Source organism: Megalops cyprinoides, unplaced genomic scaffold (assembly GCF_013368585.1).
Source record: "Megalops cyprinoides isolate fMegCyp1 unplaced genomic scaffold, fMegCyp1.pri scaffold_27_arrow_ctg1, whole genome shotgun sequence".
In the NCBI taxonomy this organism is placed as follows: Eukaryota; Metazoa; Chordata; class Actinopteri; order Elopiformes; family Megalopidae; genus Megalops; species Megalops cyprinoides.
In genome coordinates, this window is record NW_023494723.1 from 708,913 (window position 1) to 735,549 (window position 26,637).

The 26,637-nt window shown below is 42.0% G+C and overlaps 1 protein-coding gene across 1 annotated transcript in view; it reads right to left on the reverse strand.

The window, feature by feature from the left end:
• LOC118772301 (UPF0606 protein KIAA1549-like) overlaps positions 1-26,637 on the reverse strand; it is a 68,829-nt gene that overhangs the window by 40,850 nt on the left and 1,342 nt on the right. The window lies entirely within an intron of this gene.

Genomic DNA, 26,637 nt, shown 5'->3' on the forward strand with positions numbered 1-26,637 from the left:
GAGGACAAAAATGGAAATGGAAGTTCCGCACTGACATAAGGAAATATTATTTTACACAAAGAGTTATCAATACATGTGTTGTATCCTTTTTGGTAAAAACACATTAAGTTCATTGTTTATTAATTTGTTCATTATTATTTGGATTAAAAAGATAAATAGTAAACAGAGTTAAAAAATACAGTTAAAGGCAAGTGATTACTGTTGAGTTATTGCATGTATTGATGGAGTTAACGTTAGGTGTTGTTACTCAGAATGCCCAATAAGTGGCGGTTGTGTTTACAAAACCGTTAGAAAAAGAAGCCTTTTAAAAAAAGAACAGAAGAAGAAGAGTGTAATGGTCAGAATGAAGATACTGAAAGCAGTCTTTTATGTGTATTCCTTTTATTTCCTCTCAGTAAAAGTTAAAAAGACCGTTCAGCGTCCGTCATTTTTCCACCCCTTTTGAAGCTGCAGCTAAACTCAGCTTCCACAACATGGATTGGGTGGCCAGGTCATGTAGTTGAGGCAGAGACCCTTGCTGTGTTCAAGTCCAGACTTGAAGCAGTTTTGGATACTCTTTAATTGAAATGGTGAGCTTAGCTGGGCCGAACGGCCTGTTCTCGTCATCATATGTTCTTATGTTCTTATGTCTCCACTTCCTGCGGAGGCTGAAGAAAACCAGCCTCCCTCCTCCCATCCTCACCACCTTCTACCGAGGGACTGATTTTAACCTGGAATCTGTTGACGTGCCTGCTGTTTGCCCGAGACACAAAGCAGGCCGCTCAAACAAGAACTGTGTACAGCAGAGACCAGTTGCTTCAACTCCGCTATGAGAGCGTGCATAGCACACCAAATGTGGCTTTACAATTACCAGATTGTATAAGATCACAAATCCGAACATTCAGCATGGCAGAGAAAAAAGAGGAAACGGGGCAAACGCGGAGGTGTTCGTTTACGCCTGAAGAAGCAAAGTCTCAAACGGCTCCCCCTCCCCACAATGATTTTGGGAAACGTACAGTCCCTCAGGAATAAACTAGATGAACTGCAGGGAAATGTCCAGCTGCAGAAGGACTTTCGGGAATGCTGCGTTTTGGCCTTCACGGAGACCTGGTTGTCTGGCCATGACCAGGACCGAGACCTGTGGATTGACGGTTTCGGATCACCTATCCGGACGGACAGAGATGCCGACGTAACGAGGAAGACGCTCGGTGGCGGGGTATGTGTATATCTTAATAGACGCTACTGTACTTCTGTGACTGTCAGAGAAAGCATCTGCTTACCCGACATTGAGCTCCTGTCCGTGTCAATTCGCCCATTCTATCTGCCACGCGAATTTCCGCAAGTTTTTCTAACAGTTGTGTACATTCACCCAAAGGCAAATGCCACCACTTGCTTGCCATGTTATTTCTGATGTCATCCAAAAATTACAAACACTCTCACCCGACGCTCCGAACTTTATCTTAGGTGACTTTAACCATGTTACTCTGAAAAAGTCAATGAGAGACCTTTACCAGTATGTCAACTGTCCAACCAGGAGGGGAAAGACACTGGATCTATGCTATGGTACAGTGAAGGACGCTTACAAATCAATTCCACTGCCCCCGCTGGGCTCTGCGGACCATAACTGTATTCAACTCATCCCCAAGTACAGATCTGTCTTGAGAAGGGAACAAGTGCAAATCAAGGAAGTAAAGGAATGGACGGAAGAATCAGTTATGTGCCTTCAGGAGTGTTATGACTGCACAGACTGGGACACTTTTAAGGAATCCTGTAATAACTTGGATGAACTCACTGATGTGGTGTGTTCATATGTGGCTTTTTGTAGGGATATGATCATCCCATGTAAACAAATCAAGATTTATCCTAATAATAAACCATGGGTGAATGAGTCTATAAAAAACTGTCTGCGGAAAAAAAGGCAGGCCCAGAAACATGGTACTGCCACTGATTTACATGCAGCCACCAAAGAGCTGAAAACTGAGATATCCAAAGCCAAACAAAGATATAAATCCAAACTTGAACAAAGAATGGCTGAGAACAACCTTGGCTCTGCCTGGTCCAGTATGAAAACTATAGCTGGTATTCAGAACCAGAGTAACAGTAGCCATATCTCCCTTGAGGGTTTTAAATCTGATAATGAGCTTGCTAATGCATTGAATTGCTTTTATAACCGTTTTGATAAGTTTGATTTCAGTCAGGAGGTTGAAGAACTTCAATATAAACTCAAAAATAATCAGCACACCCACATTACATGTACAGATGTTGAAAATGTCTTCCTCAAGACAAAAATTAATAAAAGTCATGGACCAGATAATATATGTGGGCGTGTAATTAAGTTATGTACAAGAGAGTTGAGCCCGATATTCCATTTCATCTTTAACAAATTCTCTGTTTAAATGCTAGAAGCATAAAAAATAAAATTCTCGATCTGGAAACCGTTATGAGTAATAGTAACTTTGATGTTGTTGGGCTTGGTCCAGGGAATGGGGATGAGTACAACGTAGAGGGATACAAGCTGCTAAGAGATAGATAAAAGATAGAATCAATAGAAGAGGAGGAGGCATAGCTCTCTATGTAAAGGATAATCTTAATACTCAGGAAATACCAGGAATGGAGCCCCTTGGTGTTAGTGAAGACATATGGATTAAGATATTGGGGGAAAATGAAAAAGGCCTGAATGTTGGAGTATGCTATAGGCCACCAGCCTCAGATAGCAATGTCAGTAGTACTCTCTTTGATAACATTAAACTATCATGTCAGGAGGGTGAGACAATAGTAATGGGGGACTTCAATTACCCTTCAATTAATTGGGAAGCTGTGTCAGGTCAAGGTAAATGTGAGGAAGAGTTTTTGGATGTTGTAAATGACTGTTTTTTGATACAGTCTGTTACTCAACCTACGAGAGAGAACACAATTCTAGATCTGGTTCTGTGTAATAATCCTGATAGAACAGGCAGTACTGAGGTAGGGGAACCACTCAAAACAAGTGACCATAGTGCAGTTACATTTGAAGTTTTTTGGCAAGTTAAGCCTGCATTCTCCAATGCTAGAGTTTTAAACTTTAGACAAGCTGACTTGCGTGATTATACAAGGAATATAAACTGGGTACCTCTTCTAGATGGTAAAACTGTGAAAGAAATGTGGTGCACATTTAAAACGATTATTCTGGATGTACAGCGTAAATTCATTCTGCAAGTAAGTTAAGGGAAGCTGAAAAAGAAGTATCCACCATGGATGAATAAGTCATTATTTGAAACAAAAAAGTAAATTATTTAGAAAATACAAGTTGGAGAGCTCAGAGAGTAAAAAGACAGATTGCACTAGATGCAAAGAGCAACTCTAAACGCTTTTTTCAATATTACAGTCGAAAAAGGATAGTTAAGGATGAAGGTATAAATGAAGGTATAAAAAATAAGGATGGAGTTATGGTTTATGATAACAAAGCTATTGCTGATACACAGTTACTTTGTGGAGAGTTTCACTAGTGAAGTGTTTTCGCATATGTCTTCAGGTGCAGTCAGTTCTCAGAGACTTATGGAGGAAATTGATTTAAATGATGCAGAAGTACTAGATAAACTTCAAAAACTTAAAACAAATAAGGCAGCAGGCCCTGATGGAATATATCCAAGAGTTCTCAGGGAACAAGCAGAAGTGGTGTACAAGCCTCTGACAGTTATTTTTTAAACAATCCCTTAAAACTGGAGAAATACCAGATGACTGGAAACATGGCAGTATAGTACCACATAGTAGTACAGTACCATAGTATCTACAAGAAAGGAGACTTGACTGATCCAGGAAATTATAGGCGTGTCATCTTAACTTGTATCACATGTAAATTCCTGGAATCCATCATTAGAGATAATTTGGAATTATTCCTGGAACAAAATGGTGTCTTAAATGATAGCCAACATGGTTTTCGCAGAGGGAGGTCATGCTTAATAAACCTCCTTTACCTCTTCGAGGAAGCTACAGCATGTTTGGACTCAAACCAAGCTTATGATATTATCTATTTGGACTTTCAAAAGGCATTTGACAAAGTACCACATGAGAAGCTCATATTGAAAATGAAATCGGCAGGAATTACTGGAGCTATCACTGAGTGGGTTCGAAGTTGGTTGTCTAGTAGAAAGCAGACTGTAGAAAGTAAGTGCGGGAGGAATTGTATCAGAGCAGGGTCCTGTAAGAAGTGGAGTCCCGCAGGGATCGGTGTTGGGGCCTTTGATATTCCTTATATACATAAATGATCTTGATGCAGAGGTTAGTAGTAAAACAGTAAAATTTGCAGATGACACAAAACCAGGGGGTCTAGCCAACAGTTTAAAATCAACTAAGGTAATACAGGAAGACCTAAACAGCATCCAAAAGTGGGCAGATACCTGGCAGATGATAATGTAAAGTCTTGCATGTGGAAAATAAGAACCTTAAACAAGACTACTTCAGGGGGGAAAAAAACTAGAATGTGCTCAATTTTAAAAAGACTTGAGAGTAATAGTTGACCCAAGCTTAACAGGATCTGGGCAGTGTGCTGTAGCAGTAAAAAAGGCCAACAGGATGCTGGGATATATAGCCAAAAGTATTAAGTATAAATCTTAGGAGGTTATACTGAAATTATACAATGCTTTAGTCAGACCTCACTTGGAATACTGTGGCACCACACTATAAGAAAGATATTGAGGTTCTTGAAATAGTTCAAAGAAGGGAAACTAAATTACTTCCTGGCATGAAATTGAAAGCTACGAGGAAAGACTCAAGTTACTTAACCTATTTAGACTTAGCGAGAGGAGGCTTAGGGGCGATTTAATTGAGTTTTTACATTTATAAAAGGACTCAATAAGGTTAACTACAATACATTTTTAGGGTGAGTTCAGTCTGCGGAACAAGAGGACAAAAATGGAAATGGAAGTTCCGCACTGACATAAGGAAATATTATTTTACACAAAGAGTTATCAATACATGTGTTGTATCCTTTTTGGTAAAAACACATTAAGTTCATTGTTTATTAATTTGTTCATTATTATTTGGATTAAAAAGATAAATAGTAAACAGAGTTAAAAAATACAGTTAAAGGCAAGTGATTACTGTTGAGTTATTGCATGTATTGATGGAGTTAACGTTAGGTGTTGTTACTCAGAATGCCCAATAAGTGGCGGTTGTGTTTACAAAACCGTTAGAAAAAGAAGCCTTTTAAAAAAAGAACAGAAGAAGAAGAGTGTAATGGTCAGAATGAAGATACTGAAAGCAGTCTTTTATGTGTATTCCTTTTATTTCCTCTCAGTAAAAGTTAAAAAGACCGTTCAGCGTCCGTCATTTTTCCACCCCTTTTGAAGCTGCAGCTAAACTCAGCTTCCACAACATGGATTGGGTGGCCAGGTCATGTAGTTGAGGCAGAGACCCTTGCTGTGTTCAAGTCCAGACTTGAAGCAGTTTTGGATACTCTTTAATTGAAATGGTGAGCTTAGCTGGGCCGAACGGCCTGTTCTCGTCATCATATGTTCTTATGTTCTTATGTCTCCACTTCCTGCGGAGGCTGAAGAAAACCAGCCTCCCTCCTCCCATCCTCACCACCTTCTACCGAGGGACCATAGAGCGTATCCTCTGCAGCTGTATCACCATCTGGTTCGGGAATTGCAACGTTGCTGCCTGCAAGTCCCTATGGCAAATAGTGAGGACAGCTGAGTGGATCATTGGGGTCCCTCTCCCAACCATGAAGGAGCTCTTTAATAAACACTGCATCCGGCATGCAACCAGCATTGCCACTGACCCCTCCCACGGACTGTTCACCCCCCTACCATCCGGCAGAAGGTACCGGAGCTGTCAGACACTGCAACTGTTTTTTCCCTCAGGCAGTCAGGCTCCTCAACTCCCTGATATCTATCTTGACTTGACTAGACAATGGAGTCCATGTGAAAGACAGAAAGGGAGCTGCTGGTGTGTCATTAATCACACAGCGGAGAAGCAAGCACACTGCATACGCTTGTAGAAGTGACAGCACTCTGAAATCAAACAAGGCTTTAATCACAACAGGGTTCTCTGTGAGTCTGGGGATGGCAGCCAAAACAGCCTCTTCCTGCACCCACCATGCCCCTTGCAGCTTATCCACTGCCCTGAGGATGATGCATGGCGGCCATGGAGCCGATGAACCCAAGGGGAGAGCTCCGCCCAAAGGTAATAGAGTTTCACACACAAGTATATCAAGGGAACTAAGATGAAGGAGATGGGAAATGCAGGGGTGGGAGGGGTAGTCTCAACATCATCCTCCTGGATCAATCACCATTTTTCTTTCTCAAGCTATAATGCCCTGTTAATGGAAGCTTTCAGCTTTGGCGTACATGTTAATGGTTCAGTAATGACTAACATACCTTTGACAGTGCACTGCATCGTGATACAGAATATCTCAGATATAGCACATATAGCTTCGAATCTGGAAATGAGTGGGATGAGGGGCTTCCCCTGGTGTTGTTTGCTGCCCTGGAGATGGTGCAAGAATCCCTGGGTTTCAGTCCCGCTGAATTGGTGTTTGGGCACGTGATTCGCGGACTATTGAGACTGCTCCGGGAAACCTTAGTGTCCGACAAAACCAGTTGTGAGTCTAACGTGTTAGACTATGTGAGCTCTTTTCACGAGTGCCTTCACAGGGCTTGCGCTGCCATGAAAGAGTCTTTGGGGGTTGTCTCAGTCTAAAATGAAAGCCCACTTCAATAGAAGGGCTGTGCATCGAGATTTTGCTCCGGGTGCGCGAGTGCTTGTGTTGCTTCCATTTCCCGGATCGGCTTTGTAAGCTCGGATCTCTGGTCCTTACGTGACCGTGTCAAAGCTCAGCAAGACCGATTACGTGATTGAGACACCAGTTCGAAAGCGCAAAATTTGTGTGTGTCATATCAACATGTTGAAGCCTTGTGTCGACCGTGATGCTGATAAAAAAAAAAAAAAAACGTTTCTTTACTGGTGAACTCTGAGGTGAAGGGTGTGGCTTCTGTTTCCCTAGCGCCCTCTTACTGTCCTGAGGAGGATGGGCTGGTAATGCGCTATGCCCCTATGTCCTGCGGTCGACTACAGAACTCGAAATTTTAGGAGACCTGGAGTCGCATTTGTTGCACCTGTCTGTATCGGCCCATACTGACAATCCAGTTGATTCAGAGCCATCCATCTATATTTTCTGATGCCCCGACTCAAACCTCTGTGTTGTTGCATGACATCGATGTTGGTGGACATGCTCTGATTAAACAGCATGCCTACCATGTGAATCCAGCAAAGAAGATCACGATGCAGAAAGAGGTTGAGTACTTGTTGGAGAACGGTTTTGCCATCCCAAGCTCTAGTCCATGGAGCTCTCTGTGTATTTTAGTGCCTAAGCCTGACGGTACGGTTCGGTTCTGTACTGAACGCAGTACCCAAACCGGATTCTTTCCTGTTACCTTGCATAGAGGACTGCGTAGATAAGGTTGGTACTGCACGGTTCATAACCAAACTGGACCTGCTAAAAGGGTACTGGCAAGTACCGTTAACTCCTTGTGTCTCTGAAGTATCTGCCTTTGTTACTCCAGCTAGTTTCTTACAATACACAGTTTTGCTCACACTGAACCTGGCAAAGTGTGAGTTCGGCAAAGCAACAGTCACCTATTTGGGTAAACAGGTTGGCTAAGGTCAGGTGCAACCCGTGGAGGCTAAAGTCGCTGCCATCGTGGATTTTCCTGTGCCCATGACGGGGCGAAAGTTGTGACAATTCCTCGGCATGGCTGGTTATTACCGAGCCTTTTGCCCTAATTTTTCTAGTGTTGCGTCTCTGCTCACTGATCTGCTCTGTGCAGATAAAGAGTTTGTGTGGACGGTGGAGTGTCAACGTGTGTTTGACTCAGTGAAGTCCCTGCTCTGTAACGCACCTGTGCTTGCTGCTCCAGATCTTGCCCAGCCATTTAAATTAGAGGTGGATGCGAGTGCTGCTGGCGCTGGAGCGGTTCTGCTGCAGGAGGATTCCTTTGGCATTGATTATCCGTTAGTTTCTACTCTAAAAAGTTCACCAAACACCAACTCAACTATAGTACCACTGATATGGAAACCTTGGCCCTCCTGCTGGTGCTACAGAAGTTTAAAGTATTTCTTATAAGAAGAAGAAGAACATAAGAAGAACATATGATGACGAGAACAGGACATTCGGCCCAACTAAGCTCGCCATTTCTTAATTAAAGAGTATCCAAAACTGCATCAAGTCTAGACTTGAACACAGCAAGGGTCTCTGCCTCAACTGGGTCAAGCACTCTCCCCATCGTGGTTTACACCGACCTTAACCCACTGGTGTTTTTGAGCTGGATGTGCAACTCCAACCAGAGGCTGATGAGATGGTGGTTGCTAGCGCAATCGTTCCTGTTAGAGATTCACCACAAAAAAGGGTTTGACAACGTAGTGGCGGACGCTTTGTCCCGCGTGTGAATTTCTGGGTGATTTCTTGAGTGCGAAATGTTACCACTGGGTGATCGTGATGGTGCCATATTGTATAAAAACATCAATGTTTGTTCTTGTGTGTGGGGGTGTTACATCCCAGGACGTATTTGTGTGTGTTCTCTCTCTCTCCCTCTTGCTCCCCATTCAGGTTACACTGCGATTGTCGGATCGCGGCGATTGGCTGGAAGACAGGCAGGGAGATTTGAAAAGCGGCATCTGGGCAGGACCTCTTTCTCCCTGCTGCGAACCCCCCACCCGCTTACATTGCCAACGAGAGTGTGCTGGACTACGGACGTGTGTGTCCGTTGTATTGTGTAACTTATATTTGTTAGGGGGTGAGTGCCATTTTTTTATGACCGTTTTCCCGTTTTTGTTAGTTAGGGAGTTAGGGAAGTTGCTTTGTATTTCGTTTTATTTTTTTTCTCGGTAGGTTAGCTAGCTTCCCTCTTCCCCAGTTAGTTGTGTTTTGTGTTTTGTTTATTATTTTGGCCTGGCTCACCCCTGAAGTATTTTTCATTCAAAGAAAAAAAAATGAAAAAGGCTGACGTGAAATACGCTGTGTGTGTGTGTGTGTGTGTGTGTGTGTGTGTGTTGTTCATGTAGCAGGGGTAGGAGGACGTTGAGTTTATGTTCACCCCCCCCCCCCCCCCCCCCAGACAGGGTCGTAACACTGTCCACACTGCTGCTACATTACAGAGCCAAATAAATGCTTGTAGAAGATTAGACTTTCAATATTTTTGTTTTAACTCTGGGGACCTTCATTGTGAGTAATGAAATAGAACACTAATCCACAGCTGGAGCTGAGGCTGAAACTCAGCTCCAGTCAGAGGTGCTATAATTACTTCACAGCTCTTTAAAGAATCTTTTGCTCACATTCCGCTTAGTGCTCATTAGCTCTCAGGACATTTTGCCTCTGTGGTAAAGTTTAAAGTGCTGTAAACAGTCTCAGCAATAACTAACATACCATTAGACTAATGGCTCAAAAGTACAAAAACCAATTCTGAACACACAGTAGTGTCCACAGCAACAGTAGTAGAGTGAATGTTGCTTCAGGTAAACACAGATGTTTAAACACATCACACAAAGCTGGGCTTTAAGTGACGGTTTATGTTGTATTTGTTCTGGTCCAGTGCCTTCCCTCTGCTCTACCCTCAAAGCTCTCTTTTCGTCCTCTGCTCTCCTGTACTGGCAGCTTTTCACCACTTAATTACCTGTGAAGGGTGAGATGGCCTATGGTCAGCCCGGACAACCACAGCCCCAGGAGAACTGTGAGTAACATACTGGGATGATTTTCCTCATTCCAATTCACTGATTGACCTTGGAATGAGAAAAATGGATATACAGTCTTCCCTTATCAAAGACTGCAACCAGTGACTTTCCCTCAACCCTCTCTGCGGGGTGTGCAGCAATAAGTGCCTAATCAGAAAAGTTTTTTTTTGTTTGTTTTGTTTTCTTACGTAAAGCCCTTCAGTGGATATTATGCTGACAGCAATCCCATTGGAGACAGTCGTTTTGCCAGGAGAGGCTTACTAACACATTCTGGCACATGCAGACTTTCTGAATCGTTGTGGAAATAGTGAGGGAGGGATCTATGACCAGACTGTTCCTTTGGCGTGTGGTGACTCAGCCACCACCTGCCTGATTCCTGTTCTCCAAAGAAAGGCCTACACACAGACAGGGAAAGCAGGACCCTGCTCTCTCTCTCTCTCTCTCACATACACACACACACACACACACACACCTATACCCACACTGCTTTCACAGAACAGAGCGCTGGACTGCCAAGGAGATCCGGAGTGCCCCATGCTTTTATGCTGGCCTCTCTGTGACAGGCTCCCAAAACCAATGGAGGACACTGCGATCACCACGTGGCGAGAGGCTCTCCTGTTTGGTACTTTCTCTCTTGGTCTCGTTAGCATGAGCAGCCCCGCGAAAGAGAGAAACTGCTGACTGGCTGACCACATGAGAAAATACAACCATTCTGCACAGCATGTGATGCAGGGGGATGGAATTAACTGTCACATTCAGGGAAATGAACTGTGAGCAGATGGCTGCCGGATTACCACCGTGCAGTTTGCCGGGACACCAATCCGTGGTTGCATCATGGCTGGGAGTGAAGTCAACAGCGAGCAATTAAAATGCAATGAGGATTTTACCCCTTAACAGAACCTGCAGAAATGAGGGCTCTGAGCACACCAGCAGTGTCTCCAGTACAGAAGAAGGGTGCTCCCCAATCAGCGTAACCTTGGAACCAGCTGCTCTTGCCCCATCATATCAGTGCATTGACCTTGCCTCAGTGCTTGAAGGCATGTCAGCTAGGATTGGCTGGTAATGCATGCTGGGACAAAACTGCAAGGTGATCCTCTGTAACATCCTGCTTCAGCACAAGTTTACATTAAGCTTATGGGTTAAGCCTACCATCATTGCTGGAAGTAAAACGCACATTAAAGTACCAACATTAACTCAAATATTCAAGCATTCTGATTCTGATGCGAGTCATGTACACACCTTATTCCTACAATCATAACCTGAATATTTTGGCTTTGATAAATACAAATAAAACAGGTGGGATGTCCTCTAATGAACATTTAGAATATTCCTCCTATAGTCTTGCATTTCAATTCAATTCAATGTATTTATTTATATACTGCTTTTTACAACACAAGTTGTCACAAAGCAGCTTTACATTGTTACCAGGCCTGAGACCTCCTGAGAGCAAGCCTAAGGCAACAGTGGCAAGGAAAAACTCCCTAACTAACAGGAAGAAACCTGGCTAGGAGGCAAATGAATTTTCATTTGCACATGTTCAGGGTGTTGCAAGGAATCTTGGGTCATAATCGACTTACTGGCCAGCTGTCACATCTTAAAAAAAGCCTGGATTTCCTGCAAAAAGGAGGTAGCACTAGTGATAAATTAGCACACATTTATCGTGGAACATGCTGGAACATATTACATCCTCAACTCAACATCCTTATGCTGGAACATGCCACATCCTCAACTCAACATCCTTAAAAACCTTTACATAAGCAGTTCTCTGTTACTGTTGATACTAGGCATTTCATGCATTTATTGAAACTAACAGTGATGCCATGTTTCATTATTTTCTGTATTATTTGGAACAAGCTTCTCTCTGAACACTGCTCCCTCACAAACCAATTCATGAGTCATCTCATGTCACCAGTGACTATGGACACTGAGCATGTGTCAATCCTCCATACCAGGCCTCCATACAAATTTACTTCATAAAGTGTCATCAGGCTCAACAGCTAAACTAAAGATCTTCATGTCCTGGGTTACCTGTGTTAAAATGAGTATTATAACAACAAATAGGCCAAAATGCTAGGCTAGGTGTTCCTGGGGAGCATATTTACTCAGAGATTTCCCTATTTTAACCAAAATATAATATTAATATACATGCACATAGCATTAAACATTAAATTAAAATTAGCATTAAATTATGGGGCGGCAGTGTAGCATAGTGGTTAAGGAGCAGGACTTGTAACCGAAAGGTTGCTGGTTCGATCCCCGTTGGGACACTGCTGCTGTACCCTTGGGCAAGGTACTTAACCCATGATTGCCTCAGTAAATATCCGGCTGTATAAATGGATAACATTGTAAGAACTGTAACCTATGTAAGTCGCTTTGGATAAAAGCGTCTGCTAAATGAATAAATGTAAATGTAAATTAAACGTTTCCTGCAAATGTTTTTCCTTTCAATGCTATAAACTCTGAAATAATAAAAGTTTCTGTTCAGTTTTTGAGCTTGATGAACCAAAAATAAAATAGATTAAAATAACAGGCCCAGCCAATATCTCACCCTAAGAGAATCTGACATTGGAGGGGATTTTATTTGTGAATTATACAACATCACAACTCATCTGCAAATTACTCATTAAATGAGCTTCACCCCGTAAAAATGGAATTTTAACATCTTATTTGCATACGTGTTTAATTGGCAAGACATCGAGCTGATGATACTGACCTTCACTTTCCCCATTACTTATATACTGACACTGAGGGACTTATGGATACTGACATTTCCACTCATTCTGGCTAGTGCAATTTTGGTCCTACTAATTCCAAGGCATTTCAAACACAGAGCCAAGGAGGAAACGGACCAGACCTACATGCCTACTCCCATGGTGTTGTCATGATTTTTAGTTATGGATGTGTTCACTTGTCTTCCTTCCATCAGCTAGCTGCTGTGCTGCTATAATTGTCATGTCAACTCTGTGCAGTGTAGCACAGTGGTTAAAGACCAGGACTCATAACTGAAAGGTTGCCAGTTTGATTCCCTGCTGGACCACTGCTGCTGTACCCTTGGGCAAGGTACTTAACCCACAATTGCCTCAGTAAATATCCAGCTGTATAATATATGTTACAACATCGTAAAAGAACTGTAACTGATGTAAGTCACACTGGATAACAGTGTCTGCTAAATGCCAATAAAGTGATTTAATGACCTGGATATCAGTGTGTGTGCCACTGCTCAGCTTGAGGTTGTGTCTGTTTATTTTACATGTAGTATTGCGATGTGTTTTGGATTCTGTGATCTAGTGATTGAAATACGGTAGTATATTTGGCTTCCCTTGTCTAGTCAGGTTGCACTAGTGATAGTGATAGCGCTAAAAGAGTGTTATGCTCACACTCACTGGTCTGGGAGTGTTGTTAACCTGGTCTGGCACTGTTGCTCATTCAATGGATACAATTACATTCTATTGTGCTGGAAGTCACTCTGGATAAAAGGGGCTGCTAAATGAATGTATTGTAATGTAATGTCTCCCTGGCAAGGTGACGAGTCCTGCGATCTCCCCTTTTCGAAGATGGCCACTGCCATCATCTGCAGTTCCCTGCTGTCATACTTTGGGTATTGAGGCATTTTTCACGTTGGTGGGATTTTTGCTGCATGTTGCAGATTCACCTCTCTCAGCATCATGCCTCTCAGTGTCACGCAAAAGCTGTTCTATTCACAGAAACAGACACAGACAGATAGCCTGCATCTAAGAATACTCCCAGTGTGGCTGTGAGAGGAAAACATGGCCAGCTCAACCACTACATCAGCAGTGTCCATAGAGGATAAGTCACTGGAGGGGCTGACAAGCACTGGGCGACCATCTTGCAAGGAACTTCTTTATAGCTTTAGGCAAAACATGGATAAGAAGCCAAGAAGTTTGGAAAGCTCACCAGACCAAGACGGGTGGGCTTAAACCAATCCAATCTGGAGTGTCTCTGAGGTTCTCCATTGAATCCTTTCAGAGAATTTCAGACCCCTGCCCCTTTCTACAAACCACTGATGTTTCACATAGTGCCACAGCCTAAAATAATCAAAAACATGACAATCCTAGACAACACGTCCAACATCACAGAGTGTAAAATTTCAGCAGGGCTGTTTGTGGAACCAACTCTGTCCTGAACTAACAACATTACAAAACACCATAGCAGCCCAATAGGTATTTGGCAAATCTACTCCGCTGTCGCTCTTATACTCAGACCATCTCCTCAGTCAAAGATGAACATGGAAAAGCCTCTTATCATAGTAAAGATATAAATAAGATTTTCAGAACATTCTATGAGCGGCTATATGTTTCCCAGTTGGGCCTTAACTCAACCGATACTATGAATGTCTTTAAGCCCTTAATAAACCAATTGAACTTAGTGAAATTCAGAATTGTATAATGGGCCTCCCTAATGGTAAAGCGCCTGGGCCAGATGGCTTCACTGCAGAGTATTACAAGAAGTTTAGGGACATCTTGGTTAAACCTATGCATGACGTTGCAATTTTCTTTTAACTCTGGTAATGTTCCTGACTCCATGATGGAGGCTAATATTTCCTTGATAATAAAGAAAGGCAAACCCTCCGATGAGTACCTCAGATGAATACCTGAGTATCTTACCACCCCATTTCCCTGCTTAACGTGGACTTCAAGATCCTAGTTAAGATTTTGGCCATCTGACTTGAGTCTGTGCTCCCTACTCTTATCAACATTGATCAAACAGGTTTTGTCAAAGGGAGGTGCTCAGCCCACAATATTGTTAGTGATACAGATAAACAGGCAAAGGAGACAAAAAAGTAGTGACAGGAGAAAGAAGTGTGAGGCAGAAAGTGCGCGGAGATGGAATTGTGTTAGAGTTGTTAGAAGAGGAGGTGCTTTCGGAAGAGCTGGGTCTTCAGGAGGTTCTTGAAGATAGAGAGGGACACCCCTGCTCTGATAGCATAAGGTAGCTCGTTCCACCAGCGGGGAACTACATATGAGAATAGTCTGGACTGAGATTGCCTTGTGTGTAGGGGTGGCAATGGTAGACGACGTTCCTGGGAGGAACGAAACGGCCGAGGAGAGTAAGCCTGTGTGATTGAGCTCAGGTGTGTCAGAGCAGACCCAGAGGTCACTGTGTAGGCAAGCATGAGAGACTTAAATTTGATACAGGCAGCCACGGCTAGCCAATGGAGCTCAATGAGCAAGGGGTAACATGGGTCCTTTTGGGCTGATCGAAAATCAGATGCGCCGCCGCGTTCTGAACCATTTGTAGTGATTTCACCACACATGCTGGGAGGCCAGCTACATTTACATTTATTTATTTAGCAGACGCTTTTATCCAAAGCGACTTACAAAAGTGCATACAGTAAGTGTAGCGACAGTACGGCGACAGGATGTGTACAGTTCCACAATGAGACAGTTCTCAGCTGAGAGCAAGGTCTGTTTGAGGACACAGTACTGTCAGATTTGTACAACTACAGCGTATAAGGCAACTAATACCATACACCTTCAAACAGCAAACTTCAACAACTTCAAACAGCGCAATGAGTGTCAGTGTAAAGGCGACGACAAGAAACAATTTAAAAAGCACAGCAATTTACAACAGCACTGATTGGGGGGGGCAGCAATTGTGTGCTGGGTCAGTCCAGGTAGAGTCTGAAGAGGTGCGTCTTCAGAGGCTGGGTGGTACAGGCTGGGAGGCCTGCGAGGAGAGCTAGGAGGGCATTGCAGTAGTCGAGGCGGGAGATAACCATGGCCTGTACCAGAAGCGGGGTAGCATATTGAGTCAGGTAGGATTCTGTGGATATTGTATAGTGCAAAGCGGCACGACCGAGAGACTGAGGCAACATAGTCCGAGAAGGACAACTGGTCATCAATCATGACAACCAGGTTTCTTGCAACCTTAGAAGGTTTGAGAGTATTTAAGGCAAGCTTTAAATTGATGCTGTGATGCATGGATGGCTTGACTGGGATGACCAAGAGTTCCGTTTTAGAGAGGTTTAGCTGAAGGTGGCGTGCCTTCATCCATAAGGATATGTCTGCAAGACAATCCGTGATCTGCACCAGATTGGTTTGAGCCAAGGAGGTCATTCCTAGAGAGGAATTCTGAGACCTGTTTAAATACCGCCCTTTCAATAACCTTGGATAGGAATGGAAGTAAAGAGACCAGCTGATAATTCTCAACATGAGCAGGGTTGAGAGAAGGCTTTTTGAGTAGAGGTGTTACTCTAGCCTGTTTGAAAAGAGTTCGGAACACTCCGGAGGCAAATGAAGCATTTATCACGAGTGAATGCTGCCACAATTGTGGGAGAGATGGTCAGGAGTTTGGTAGGAATAGGGTCCACTGGACATGTAGCAGAATAGCTACAAGTCAGGAGTTTCAATACCTCTCTCTCAGAGAGAGGTGAACGAAGAAAGTGATGCAGCATTGACCGAGGGAGACAGTGGAGATGTGGTAGGACTGCCACACACATATGAAGTGCTGCTGGCTGGGAATGTAGTAGGACTGCTACATGAAGGCTTTGAGTGTGTTACGCCATTTTCCGGGGAAGACAGAGGAGGACATGTAGTAGGACTGCTACATTTTGAATTGTTTGAATGTACTGTGCTCTTAACTGGGGGAGACTGATTATCTCTGAGAGGCTCAGAGAATTGCCTGCTTATGACTGCCAGCTTTTCAGTAAAAAAAGAAGCAAAGTCGTTTGCTGACAGGGTTGTCAGGTGGAGGTGGGGGCAGACAGTAGTGTTTTGAAGGTGGAAAATAGTTTCTGAGAGTCAGTGGTATTGCTTATTTTGTCATTGTAGTAACCCGACTTGGCAGCAGAGATGTTGGTTGAGAAGGAGAGTAGGAGAGTTTGATAGCCTTTGAGATCAGTGGGATTGATTGACTGGTTTTTCGACATCTTCTCTCAGCACACCTGAGATCAGAGCGCAACAAGTAGACAAGTAGCCAACAACCTTGCTCTACAAAGTATCTTTCCTTCAGTGTGGGCTTCTTGTAATAAGACTGTGCATGAGGCATTGCGAGGATTGAGAATGCATGTATACCAGCACTACCAGGAGGACAGAGGGCAAATCACACACTCACCATCTTCCAGCCCTGACTCCCTCCTCACACACAGAACAGAGAGGAAGATCAAGACCAGACTGCAGAAATAATCTTAATACTCACTGGGAAAATAAAACTGTGAACCGTTCCATGAAGAGGCATATTCTGAATCTTACAAAGGTATGACACAACCCCATCATAAGTGCCACATAAATATTCATAAGCACTTATTTTACTGTCCTTGTTTAATGTGGCTTTACCATGACACACTCAGAATGTTAGGGTAATGTCACTTACAACATGGATACAGCTATAGCAAAAAATGACAGTCCATACCAACTAGCATATGCATTCATGATAGTGTATGTGACTCCTATTAAGGAATTATGCAGCTATTATTAGGTCATCTTACATGTGGCCCTACATAGTATAACTAAAACATTTTGGCTGATTAGGATGACATGTTTTTGTTACCTGTGAGAAGACACCAAGGGCCATGTAATGATATCCACCCCTGCTCTCTGTGCCCCTGTGTTACTAGGTCCAGTTGAACTCTTACGTTCCTCTGAGGCAGTCATGTATGTAGTTTGTCTTTGCATGCCTGTTCAAACAAGTAAAAGATTAAAATATAAAGCTGGTCCTTCAGCTTCATTTTTGGCCTTTTCTGCTTCAAACACATCACCCATTCACATCAGTATTTGACTGAGTTCACTTCACAGTCAACTGGAAAGATGAGGACATCAACCAATCCACAGTCACGTGAAAAATGAAGTACACCCCATGAAAATTGTTGACATATTTGAACAAGCAAATATTTGATCCTCCTTGAAACAGTGCCTATTAATAAAGGTGATATACTCCAACAAATAGTCATTTTCATAATTTAATTAAACAAAAAAACAGATCAGTCACATGGAAAAAGTAAGTACACCCCTACATTCATCACATTTTCAGATCCATAAAATTAGAATCAGGTGTTCCAGATTAGGTACTAATGATTAGAACCTCCTTAGGGAGTGCAAGTGGAATCTGTCTTATTTAAACCTGACATTTACATAGGGTCTGGTGTTCTCTTTGCTATTGAAGTGTGTGGTGTCATCATGCCAAGATCTAAAGAGCTCTCTAAGGCCTTCAGAAAAAAGGTTGTGGATGCCTATGAGTCTGGCAAGGGATTTAAAAAGATCTCTAAATTATTTGAAATAAATCATTCCACTGTAAGGAAAATCATCTACAAGTGGTGTAGATTTCAAACGACTGCCAATTTGTCTAGGACTGGCCGTGCCAGCAAATTCAGCCCAAGAGCAGACCGTTTGATGCAAAAAGAAGTCTCCAAGAACCCCAAAATTTCATCACAGGATCTGCAGGTAACTCTTGCAACTGTTGGTGTCAAAGTGCATGCGTCTACAATCAGAAAGAGATTGCACAAATTTGACCTGCATGGGAGGCGTGCCAGGAAAAAGACTTTGCTGTCCAAAAAGAACATTAGAGCAAGAATACAGCTTGCCAATGAACATATAGGCAAAGACCAGGCCTTTTGGAACAATGTGCTCTGGACAGACAAATCAAAGATAGAGTTGTTTGACCACAGTAACAGTAGACATGTTTGGCGCAGACCAAAGACTTGTCAGGAGAAGAACCTCATACCAACTGTGAAGCATGGTGGTGGAAATGTTATGGTTTGGGGTTGCTTCACTGCCTCAGGGACTGGACAGCTTGCAGTCATTGATTCAACTGTGAATTCTGCATCATATCAAAGAGTGCTTGAAGATAATGGGAAGCCATCTGTCCGAAAGTTGAAGCTGAACCAGAAGTGGACCTTTCAACAGGATAATGATCCTAAGCGGGCTAGCAAATCCACCAAAGAATGGCTCAAAAAGAAGAACTGGAGGGTTATGGAATGGCCTAGTCAAAGCCCAGATTTGAATCCCATTGAAATGTTGTGGGGGGATTTGAAACAGGCAGTACATGCAAGAAAACCCTCAAACATCTTGCAACTGAAGAGTGGTCAAAAATTTCAGCAAGCCGATGTCAGAGACGAGTGGACAATTATGCAAAATGTCTACAAGAAGTTATCTCTGCTAAAGGGGGCAATACTAGCTTCTGAGGCCAAGGATGTACTTAGGGTGTCTACAGGTATAAACAAGTTAAATTTAAGACTTTTTAAGACCTTTTTAATACCACTTTAAATGAAATTTCATGCCAAATCTGTGGTAGAACTACACATGAAAATATACTCTTCCCAAAACACTGATGTCAGTTCAAAATGAACAGTAAGGTAATAATAAGAAAATAATTTCTCAGGTCAAGCTGCTGCACACACTCCTGGGAAACAGATGCTGACATTAGCCATACAACAGTCATCAGATCTCATCTCTGAAACTGTACTTTACATAACTAGACAACCAGTGTGGCTAGCCTATAGGCACGGTGAATGTGGGAGATATCTGATAGGCCTATATAACAATTTAGAAACTTTGGCAGGTAAACTATTCTAAAATTTAACAAATTCAATCCAGCTGGCTGATTAATTAAAGTGTAGTGCCCTTGCAAAAGTTGTTATTCACTTGGCAAATAATAATAGTAATAGCAAATAGTAACAGCAAATAATAGTAAAGCCTTCCAATATGATACACTAATGTATACAAGGGGTAAGGTAATAAACAGCCATTGATAACAAACTTACTTTGAAGTGCTGAAGTAGGTCCTGGGCAGTTGCATGGCCCATGAACTGTGAACCATAGTATCTTGACTGCACACAGTCATTTAACCAGTAACGTCCGTGCAGGTCAAGTTGCTTGCTTTCCGTTGTCTGGTTCAGGGTCTCGTCAAACATGATTACAAATGCACCGCATGTGTTGACTTCGGCTATAAGCTCTTTTTTAATATACAGAGCCAATCCAAATGTAGCTACATATCTCGTCTTGTCTTTTCCACATGTGAATGTCTGTGCAAGCCAGTTCAGAACCATGGCTTTGAAGACCTCTTCAATTCCGTCATTTGACCTGTATGAGTGGTGGCTTGTCACCGTCCTCAGCACCCAAATCACCTCTGCTCTGAGCGTTGGCATAGAGCCCCAACTTCATTGGAGGTCAGATGACGTTGTTTGCTGTGAATTCACTTGCTGTCTCTTTTCAACATCTGTGGTAACATCTTCGCTCGCGGTGGCAAGAATGGAGCAGAAATTAGTTATTGGAGTCTGCTGGCAGACTTTCATAAACTCCCTGTGTTTCCCACTCTGCATATGGGATTCTACGGCCTTGATTTCCATTGTGTCGAGTTTAAAACGCTTTCTGCAAACAGTGCAGTATGCCTTGTAGGCATTTTCAGGCACCAGCTTCAGCCACCACGATAACTGGCATTGTCAAGCCATTTGTGGTTAAATTTGCATTTACCCATCTCCAGCTACAGACAAGGAATGGATTGTCAACAATTGTAGATAGACAGTAAAATATTGTTAAGCAAGCACGTACGTAGCAACCGGCCACCAGAAAGTGGATCCACCCATATAGAATCTGGCATTGTCTTAGCCGCAGGTCCAGTCTATGGTGGGGCTCCCTGAAAAATCTGATGGCAAAGACATGTGTGCCTTCTTGGAAAAGTGGCTCTCTTAAGCCCTTGGTGTGGATATTTTCCTCAGTTTGTTGGTTATCAAGAGGGCTCATAGAATCGGAAGAAGAAGGGGGGACCAGGCGGGAGCAGATCAGTGACGTCCAGGAAAGGTCATCATGAAGTTTCTAAACTACAGTTACATGAGAGCAGCGGGAGACAAAGGGGCCATCTGCTTCAGGGACGAGCGCTTGATGTTCTTTGCTGACATATCGGCGGATCTCCACAGACAACAGCAATGCTTTGATGGAGTTCAGAAGAAGTTACAATCTCTCCATATCCCCGTTCTCCATTATGGGGTTTAGTGTGTGGACCAGTTTTATTTCATAGCCAGGTCATACGACATGGGGAAGGGAAAGTATTTCTTAGGGGTGTTCAAGTTGAGTGTTACCGTTCGTGTCTCTATGACATTGACTTTTGTTTTGTTTTGTTTTATTTTCCCTCCATTTTCCCACTTATCCTCCAGTGCACAATCCATTCTGGTCTCATCAGTCAGCATCCATGTAGTCTACTCTCAACTCGGAAGTTACATGTTCTTAAAAGTGTTACATAATGGCCTCACACACTGAGATTCAGATCACCTCATGGAATGCTAGAGGTTTAAATAAATTTGTCAAGCTAAAACAAGTTATGAACAGACTAAAACAATTACAATCCACAATAATCTTTCTCCAGGAAACTCATTTGATGCCAGATAATATGGACAGAATACGGAGAAAGTGGCTTGGGCAGGTTTTTTCCGCACCTTTTTCCTCTAAAGCAAGGGGCGTTATTACCTTGATACATAAATCAGTACCTTTCCAAATAATAGATACAATTTGTGACAACTTGGGGAGATTTCTAATCATCCAAGGGATGCTCCTCTCAACTCAATTGAATTTAGTAAATATCTGTGGCACAAATGATAACAACCCCGCATTTTTTAGAAATGTATTTCTTAAATTGGCAGCACTTCCTGGTTACTTTATAATAGATAGAGACTTCAATTGTACCCTCTATCCTGAATTACATAATCAACCACTGTGAAGACATCCCATCAACAAACATGCACAGAGTTGCTTCAATGCCTTAAAGATTTTAATTTGATAGATGTGTGGAGATTCAATAACCCTAACACCAAAATGCTTTCTTGCTTCTCAAATACACACCAGTCATTCTCACGTATTGACTACTTTTTGGTATCAGCTCACCTCCAACCCCAGATCACAAAATGCTGGTACGATAGTATAGTTATCTCAGACCATGCTCAAGTCTCCCTCACCTTTGCACCTGGTCTTCTCCAGAAATGCTTCTTCATAGCATCTCAACTGCACAAATTACGATCTCAATATAATGAAATATCTTCAAAACGGCAATGCAGAGCGTGATGTGCCTAAAGCAGAAATTTTATGAACGGGGAGAGAGAGCAGGGAAACTTCTGGCCTGGCATATTAAACAGATGCAGTCAGAGAGAGCAATCAATGCTAGTGAAAGAGATGATGGTCACATTACAGTAAATCCTGAAGAAATAAACAAATAATTTAAATCATTCTTATATAGACTTATATACAGTTCAGAATATACACAGATTTCAGAACAACAACAGTTAGCGTTCCTTAACTCTTTACAATTTGCAACCTTGGAAAGAGAATCTACTTCTTCATTAGAGAGGAAATTAGAAGCCGAGGAACTACGTGAGGCAACTAATGACATGAAGGGAGGGAAAGCCCCAAGACCCAATGGAATACCCATTGAAATATACAAGATATTTAAAAATAAATTGATACCACCCCTTATCGACATGTATTATTAATGAATGGCACTCTCCCCCCACTTTAAATTGTGCAGTTATCACACTACTGGTAAAACCTGGAAAATCCCCAATACAGAGGCAGTCATACAGACCAATCTCATTTCTTAACAATGATACTAAGATTCTATGTAAGGCATTTAGAGACCCTGTTACAACAAGTAATACACAGTGATCAAAATGGGTTCGTACAAGAAAAACAGGCCTTTCACAACACGGGGCAAGCACTAAACATTACACAGGAAAGTAGAGAGGCAACTGATACAGCAATACTATCACTTGATGCAGAAAAGGCTTTCAACCAGATTGAAAATGGCAGTATATGTTTGAAACACTGACAGAATGGGTATAGGAGATGGCTTCATTAAATGGATCCATCTTCTTTACGCAAACCCATCAGCCCAAATTCTCACCAACGGATTGCTATCCTCTCCATTTAAACTACACAAGGGAACACGGCAAGGCTGCCCCTTGACACCTTTGTTATTTACCATAGCCATTGAACCTCTGGCCATGGCCATTAGAGTGCATACAAGAATAAGCTGGTGGCTTAGAGCACTGCATCTCTCTATACACAGATGATATCATGTTGTTTCTATAGAATCTGAAACAATCTGTTCCATCACTTCTTGATTTAATCATGAAATTTGGTGTAATTTTGATCTCTGGGTATAAGGTGAATAATGTCATAATATAGTCAGTGATGATGTATTTGAGTCACAGGGATAGACTCCACCCGCCTCTTCAAACACCCTTTATTTCTAGATTTATAGAGGGGATCACATATCTTGGAATTAAAATAACCCCAGAGGTTAGCAAGACTATTACAGAAAACTACAATCCAGTGATAGATAGTACAGTTAATTCAATCTCAAGATGGAGAAAGTTGCCTATATCAATGATCACAAGAATCAATATAATTAAAAAGCTTATCAAAAGAACAAAAATCCATTTCTTAAAAACACTATCTCAGTCTGGTATGAAGTCCTGTCTTATCTTGGAGAAGACTCACATTTCTCTTGCTTTAGTCCTATTTATGGAAATGATCTTTTCCATCCCCGAAGATCTGATTTGGGCTTTAAGTTCTGGTCAGCGAAAGGTTTATGTAGGGGTTCTGGCCTATATAAGGATGGGAAGTTTATGACCTTTGAAGAAGTTAAAAACACTTCTCATATCCCCCGTAAAAACTTTTTTCAAATATCTTCAAGTAGGAAGTTATGTTCTTTCAAGACATCACTCCCTTGACCCCCCAGCACTATCCTCTTTAGAAAAGGTACTGGTAGACCACTTGCAAGGTAGAGGCCAAGTCTCCATCTTGCGTGACTTCTTAGTAGAGAAATCAAAAGAATCAAATAATCTTAACCTTGAAGCCGGGAGTAAAGACTTACAGGAAGAAATATCTGAGGAGGACTGGGTATGGGTATGGTCATTTAATGAAGCCATCTCCTATACCCATTTCAGTAATCACTGACAAGGACATCCCGCTGAGTCCAGAGATATATGGGACACCTTCCTGAAATATTTTGAAAAAAGAGAGATTGATGTTTTTGACAACAGAATGACTGAATCTTAAACTGCTGCTGAACATGTGAAAAAGAATGGATCTGTCCGCATCTTAATCTTGTAAATTAATCTGACCAATTGTCTGAAATCAAACATTTTAACATCATTACTGAAATAGATTGTTTGACTGTATTGTAAAACGTATGATCAATCTCGTGTGCACTGCACTAGTTGTTTTGGAGAGACTATTTTAGTGTTCTGGTGACAAACACATGCATCTTTATTTGTCCTATATTTTACTAGTCAAGTACATCACACACTATCCCCACTATCAACAAATAAACACCTCGTCCAGAGGTAATTATAACTGTCAAAACAAGCAAATGTAAAGGGGATTACACTTAAGGTTGGGTATCATTTGACTTTTATCGATTCTGATTCTGCTTATTCTTGCTTATCGCAACACTGAACAGTCTTTCAGATCGACGCCGTGCTGCCTTAAATGTTTGGTCAGATTTTATGTGCAACCTGACTTGCAGATAATTAGCTTCCCCCATGCATTGCACTTTGCCTTGTCATTTACCGCGGTCCATCTTTCACACTGTTGTGACAATAGCCATGCATGCTAGTTCATATTTAACCCTTTCGCACATAACTTTTATGCTATGTAGTGTGCATGCTACGTTATTAAGCTTCTCATAGTTTTCAGTTAGCATTTGCTATTTTTTTAATGTTAAATCGCTGTTTCCTCAAAGCTCAAAGCTCAACTTTCCTCAAACCTCAAATTTTTCCAATCTAGTGTTCTAATGGCACCGGTTTTAGCATATGCGCTAAACGGCTAATCGCAGTCACACTGGTTTGGATGTACTTGCAAAAGAGCTAAACAAATGGACATGCTGTTGCGTTGATGCGTGATGTAGTCACGTAGAAAAGTCCTGGCAGATAGCTATGTATGTCCTTGCAGATATGTAGCCTTTGTTTGCATTAATAAAGGGTTATCGCGTTTAGGAACCAATAAGCAGAATTGAAATTATTTTTTTTGTACATCTTGGTTCTAATTTGGAACCGAGTTTCAGTTCCCAACCCCCCCTTTTTTGTTGTTGTCTTCTTTAATGTTCTTTTTTTCCTACTTATTTATTTATTTTTATGTTTTTCTCCTTGTCTGTTTGGTCTTGTTAAAGGTAAATCCATCATTGTAATCAATTAAATAATGTCTGTTCTCTTATTCTCTGTAAAAAAAAACAAGATGAAAATTAAAATGCATCAGATATGAAAAAATAAGATACCAGAAAGTTTTTAACATGTCCTTTTGTTTAAATCACAGTATTTAGTAACAGACTATGGACCCATGATTGTGAAACTGCATTATTGTTGTGTTTGTGGTAAGATCTGCACCAAATGAATAGCCAACATCATGGATGAATTACAAAAGAGCATTATACTGACTTCCTTATTCCTGCTGAGAAGGAGATGCAGGGGACACTATGATCAAAAGCCCCAGAAGGCCAACCTTCAAATAACTGCTCTACTTGGTTAGTTTTACAACAAAGTGCCCAAGATTCTTACACACACAGTATTCAGATCAGAACAATTCTTGCAGGATGAAATCCCTATCATGGAGTCCAATGTTTGAAAATATTTTAATTTAAGGGCCAGAAGAAAATAATTACAACCCCCTGAAAAATTATGCAAACACAGAGAGCAAATGATGTTACAGATGGCTGAATGAATAACATTTTTCCCCTCCCAAATAATTTCACTTGGGCCCATGGACCTGCTGGAAACAGGTTTTCCCAGTGAAGCCTGGTCTTGGTCCACCAGCTCAGAATCTGCTGTAGGCTACAGGAGAGCAGTTTATTCTTTTCTAAAGCAAAAATGTAATAATAGGTTTGGCTGAATTCATCTCTATCAAGAGAAACTGCCATCTACAGTCTCACACAGGCTTGCTGGCCTAAAATCATGACCTTTTGTTAAACGTTGTTACACTGGACATTTGCACCTGAGACAATAAGGTTGGAAGGTTTACAGAAAAAATGACCATTTAGCTACAAGAAAAAGGCACAAATACTCTGTTGCTGGGGCATCAACTGGTCACTGATTGACTGGATCAGTGCTTCTGGGCAGGGTGACAATGGCCCCATCAAAACAGGACTCTCTGCGATTGTTGAATGGCGCTTGTGTGCATGAGTTAACTGGGGTCTGACAGCAAGGAGCAAAGGTGGTGTGGCCTTGTTTTAGCCCCTGCTAGAAAATGGGCAGAAGCTCTCCACTCACAATCACAACTGCTGCTCATCTGTATGCCAGAGAATGGTCTCTTGTACTCCTCTTTAACAATCTTGTTTCTTCCTACTAACAGGCTAAGCAGTCTACACTGACAATCTATACTGACAAAGACAATGACAATCATGACTGACAATGGTAAAAAATTTGGTTTACACACTTGAAAACGGAGGCAGCCCAGTCTGTAGGGTGCCACCCATCTAAGATGATATTTTCAGATAATAACTGAACTGTTGTCAGGCTACGTGAGTGTGGCTTCAGATTGTAGTCATAAGAGAGAGGTGTCTCTCCAACCTGCAACAGGGGTCCAGTCCTGTCTTTCCCATCTGTTCTTTGGAAAGCAACAGCCCAGCAGTCAGCACCCTTCTGCACTGAGCAGAAGTGTAGCGTAGTGGTAAGGCAGAGGGCTCATAACTGAAGGATTGCTGGTTCAATACCCTGCTGGGGCATTGCTGTTGGGCAAGGAACTTTACCCACAGATGTCTCAGTAAAACACCCAGCTGTATGTATGGAAGTTGCTCTGAATAAGAGTGTCTGCTAAATGACAATAACATACAGTAATGAGTGCTACAAGACAAGAAGATCAGCCAATTCCAACAGTATGACTACAGCCACCTTCAGACTGGACTAAAAATGCCATGTACCAGTGAGTTTTCGCTACAGCTGGTTAAACAACCAAACATTTGCATTCTTATTACAGTGCAATAAAGGAATCTATGGAATCCATGTGGCAGCTA